Genomic DNA, 5,865 nt, shown 5'->3' with positions numbered 1-5,865 from the left:
AGTCCCCAGGACCTCCTCTTCATAAAGCCACTACTTTCAAAAGCAGAAGACATAGCTGGCTACTTAACACACAGAAACTGACACAGAGAGGCAAACAAACTAAAGAGACAGAGAGACTTATACCAAATAAAAGAACAGGGCAAGGCCAGAGAACAAAGCAAACAGATAAAGGTAACATGTCTGGGAGAGAATTTGAAGCAATGATCATAGGGATACTCACTGGTCTTGAGAAAAGAGTGGAAGACATGAGTGAGACCCTCAACACAGAGATAAGGAATAGCATTGCCAAGATAAAGAACGCAACAAACAAAATGAGAAGTATTATTGATGGAATGAAAGCAGGATGGATGGACAAATTAGTGGAGAAATTAGCGACTGAGAAGATAGAGTAATGGAAAGTAATCATGCTGAACAAAAGAGAGAAAAAAGAATTACACTGAATGAGAATAGACTTAAGGAAATCAGTAACTATATTAAACATAATAGCATTCATAGTATAGGAGTTGTAGAAGAAGAAAAAGAGAGGAAAGGGGGCAGAAATTTTATTTGAAGAAATAATGGATAAAAAATTTTCTAATCTGGAGAAGGAAACAGACATCCAGATCCAGGAGACACAGAGAACTCCCAATCAAAATCAACAAGAGCAGTTCCACACCAAGACATTAGTAATTAAACTTGCAAAGCATAGTGAAAAACACAAAATCAAAACCACTAAGACAAAAGAAGCCCTTAACTTACTAGGGAAAATCCATAAGGCTAGCAGGATATTTTCCAACATAAACTTGGCAGACCAAAAGGGAGAGTCATGATATATTCAAAGTGCTGAATGGGAAAAATTTGAGCCAAGAATACTCTATCCAGCAAGGCTATCACTCAGAATAGAAGGAGATATTAAGATATTAAGAGCTTCCCAGACTAACAAAAACTAAAAGACTTCATGACCACTAAACAAGCCTTGCAATAAATATTAAAGGGGACTCTTTCAAGGGGAGAAGAGAGACCAAAGGTGAACGTATGAAAGTAGGAAACACAAAAACAGGGAAAAAAAAATATTTCTTAAAAAAAAAATTTCTATTTACATCAGTCAGGAAATATATACATTACACATAAACATGGAGAAAAGAGTAGAAAAGAATGGATTCAAACTTAAAAGACCATCATCTTAATATAGACTGCTATATGCAGAAGAAGTTATATACAAACCTAATTGTAAGTATATACCAAGAAGCACTAATTAACATGCAAAGAATAAAGCTAAAGTAATACAAATATATCTCTAAAGAAAATCAGCAAAACATGAAAAAGAGAAGAATCAAAGAAGAACTTCAGAAACAACAAAACAAGTTAAAAAAAAGAAAGAAATACATATATATAATTAATCAATAATAAATTTGAATGTAAATGGACCAAGCACTCAACTCAAAAGACATACATAGGGTGACAAAATGAATAAAAAAATCAAGACCCATCTATCTGCTGTCTTCAAGGGACTCATTTTAGACCTAAAGACACAGTGAGGGGATGGAGAAACATCTATCATGCATGTGGATGTCAAAAGAAAGTCAGAGTGGCAATACTTATTTTGGACAAAATAGACTTTAAAACAAACACTGTAACAAGAGACCAAAAAAAGACCCTATATAATAATAAAGGGGACAATCCAACAGGAAGATATAACAATTATAAATACTTATGTCCCTAACACGAAAACACCCAAATATATGACACGATTAATAACCAACATAAAGGAACTAATAGAGAGAAATACAATAATAGTAGGGAACTTTAACACCCCACAAACATTGATAGGCAGATCATCCAAACAGAAGCTCAACAAGAAAACAGTGGCTTTGAATGACACACTGATTGAACAGATTGATTTAACAGACATATTCAGAACATTCCATCCTAAAACAGCAGAATACTCATTCTTTCCAAGTGCACATGGAGCATTCTCCAGAATAGATCACATATTAGCCCACCTCAACAAATTCAAGAATGTTGAAGTCATGCCATTCATCTTTTCTGACCATGATGTTATGAGACTAGAAGTCAACGACAAGACAAAATCTGGAAAGACCACAAATACATGGAGGTTAAACAACATGCTACTAAACAATGAAGGTATCAACCAGGAAACAAAAGAAGAAATTTTTAAAAAGTACATGAAAACAAATAAAATGAAAACACATGGTCTAAAACCTTTGGGATGTGGCAAAAGTGATTCTAAGAGGGAAGTTATATAGCAGTATAAGCCTACCACAAGAAGAAAGAAAAAATCTCAAATGAACAACCTAATTACTCAGTTAAAGGAATTAGAAAAAGAACAACAAACAAAACCTAAAACCAGCACAAGGAAGAAAGGGATAAACATTAGAGCAGAAATAAATGATATCGAAACTAAAACAAAAAAACAAACAAAAACCAACAACAATAATACAACAAATCTATGGAACCAGAAGGTGGTTCTCTTCTTTTTTTTTTTTTTTAAGATTTTATTTATTTCTTTGACAGAGAGAGACATAGCGAGAGAGGGAACACAAGCGGGGGGAGTGGGAGAGGAAGAAGCATGCCACCCACCAAGCAGGGAGCCCAACACGGGACTCAATCCCAGGACCCTGAGATCATGACCTGACCCGAAGGCAGACACTTAACGACTGAGCCACCCAGGCGCCCCAGAAGCTGGTTCTTTTCTAAAAATCAACAAAAATCATCTTATCTGTCAATAATCACTCTCAACGTGAATGGCCTAAATGCTCCCATAAAATGGCAGAGGGTTGTAGATTGGATAAAAAGACAGGACCTATCCATATGCTGTCTACAAGAGACTCATTTTGAACCTAAAGATACAACCAGACTGAAAGTGAAAAGATGCAGAACCACCTTACATGCCAACGGGCCTCAAAAGAAAGCTGGGGTATCAATTCTCATACCAAACAATTTAGATTTTTAAGCTAAAGACTGTAATTAAAGATACAGAAGGAGGGGAACCTGGGTGGCTCAGTCGGTTAAAGCCTCTGCCTTCGGCCCAGGTCATGATCCCAGGGTCCTGGGATCAAGCCCCTCATCGGGCTCTCTGCTCAGCAGGAAGCCTGCTTCCCCCCCCTCTCTGCCTACTTGTGATCTCTGTCTGTCAAATAAATAAATAAAATCTTAAAAAATAAAAAGATACAGAAGGACACTGTATCATTTTTAAAGTGTCTCTCCAACAAGAAGATCTAACAATTGTAAATATCTATGTCCCCAAAATGGGAGCAGCCAACTACATAAGCCAACGGTTAACCAAAATAAAAGGACTTAATGATAATAATATGTTAATTGTAGACCTTAATATTCCACTCTCAGCAATAGACAGATCAACTAAGCAGAAAATCAACAAAGAAACAAGAGCTTTGAATGACACACTGGACCAGATGGACTTCATAGATATATACAGAACATTCCCCCCTAAAACAACAGAATACTTATTCTTCTTGAGTGCACATGGAACTTTCTCCAGAATAGACCGTATACTCGGTCACAAATCAGGTCTCAACTGATACCAAGAGACTGAGATTATTCCTTGCATATTCTCAGACCACAAATGCTTTGAAACTGGAACTCACAAGAAAAACTTTGGGAGAAATTCAAACACTTGGAAGCTAAAAGCCATCCTGCTCAAGAATGTTTGGATCAACCAGGAAATCAAAGAAGAACTTAAACCATTCATGGAAAACAATGAGAATGAAGACACATCAGTCCAAAACTTAAGGGATATGGCAAAGGCAGTCCTGAGGGGGAAATACATAGCCATTCAAGCTTCACTCAAAAAAATTGAAAAATCCCAAATACACAAACTCTCTTTACACCTTAAAGAATGGGAGACTCAACAACAAATTTAGCCAACCCCATGCACAAGAAGGGAAATAATCAAGATTAGAGCAGAAATCAATGAATTAGAAACCAGAGATACAGTAGAACACATCAATGAAACTAGAAGTTGGTTCTTTGAAAGAATTAATAAGATGGATAAACCACTGGCCAGATTAATCCAAAAGAAAAGAGAAAGGACTCAAATTAATATAATGATGAATGAAAGGGGAGAGATCACAAATAACACCATGGAAATAGAAACAATCATCAGAAATTATTATCAACAGTTCTATGGCAATAAGTTAAGCAACCTAGTAGAAATGGATGCATTCCTGGAAACCTATAACCTCCCAAGACTGAAACTGGAAGAAATTGACACCCTAAATAGACCAATAACTCGTTATGAGATTGAAGCAGTGTTCAAAGTCCTCCCAAAAAACAAGAGTCCAGGGCCTGATGGGTTCCCTGTGGAATTCTACCAAACATTCAAAGAAGAAATTAGCTGTTTCAAGAAATAGAAAAAGAAGGAAAACTTCCAGACTCTTTCTATGAAGCCAGCATTACCTTGATCCCCAAACCAGGCAAAGACCCCCTCAAAAAGCAGAATTTCAGACCAATATCCCTGATAAATATGGATGCCAAGATTCTCAACAAGATCCTAGCTAATAAGGATCCAACAGTTCATTAAAAAGATTATCCACAACAAATAGGTGGGCTTTACCCCTAGGATGCAAGGGTGGTTCAACATTCACAAATCAATCAATGTGATAGAACAAATTAATAAGAGAAGAGAGAAAAATCACATGGTCCTCTCAACTGATGCAGAAAAAGCATTTGACAAAATACAGCATCCTCTCTTGATTAAAACTCTTCAGAGTTTAAGGATAGAGGGAACATTCCTCAACTTCATAAAATCCATCTATGAAAAACCCACAGCAAATATCATTTTCAATGTGGAAGACCTCGGGAATACGACAAGGATGCCCACTCTTGCCACTGTTGTTCAACATAGTACTACAAGTCCCAGCAACAGCAATCAGACAACAAAAAGAAATAAAATGTATTCAAATTGGCAAAGAAGAAGTCAAACTCTCTCCCTTCACAGATGACATGATACTTTATGTGGAAAACCCAAAGATTCCAACTGCAAACTACTGGAACTCATACAGCAATTCAGTAATGTGGCAGGATACAAAATCGATTCACAGAAATCAGTTGCTTTCTTATACACTAACAATGAAACTGAAATTAAGAAAAAGAAAGAAATTAAAGAAAAGAGAAATTAAGGAGTTGATTCCATTTACAATAGCACCAAAAACCATAAGATACCTTAGGATAAACCTAACCAAAGACGTAAAGGATCTATAATCTAGAAACTACAAAACACCCATGAGAGAAGTTGAACACACAAAAAGATGGAAAAACATTCTATGCTCATGGATCAGACGAATAAACATTGTGAAAATGTCTATGTTGCCCAGAGCAATCTATACTTGCAATGCCATCCCGATCAAAATACCATTGGCATTTTTTAAAGTGCTGGAACAAACAATCCTAAAATTTGTATGGAACCACAAAAGACCCCAAATTGCCAAGGTAATGTTCAAAAAGAAAAACAAAGTTGGGGCATCATGTTGCCTGACTTCAAGCTTTATTACAAAGCTGTGATCACCAAGACAGCATGGTACTGGCACAAAAACAGACACACAGACCAGTGGAACTGAGTAAATAGCCCGGATATGGACCCTCAACTCTATGGTCAACTAATCTTCAACAAAGCAGGAAAAAATATCCAATGGAAAAATTGGTGCTGGGAAAATTGGACAGCTACATACAGAAGAATGAAATCCGACCATTTTCTTACACCATACACATAAGTAAACTCAAAATGGATGAAAGACCTCAATGTGAGACGAATCCATCAGAATCCTAGAGGAGAACATAGGCAGTAACCTCTTCATCATCAGCCACAGCAACTTCTTTTAAGACACACGTCTCCAAAGGCAATGGAAA

The sequence above is a fragment of the Enhydra lutris genome, unplaced genomic scaffold (assembly GCF_002288905.1).
Source record: "Enhydra lutris kenyoni isolate GAN:26980312 unplaced genomic scaffold, ASM228890v2 scaffoldscaffold24, whole genome shotgun sequence".
In the NCBI taxonomy this organism is placed as follows: domain Eukaryota; kingdom Metazoa; phylum Chordata; class Mammalia; order Carnivora; family Mustelidae; genus Enhydra; species Enhydra lutris.
This window is presented reverse-complemented; position numbering follows the sequence as displayed.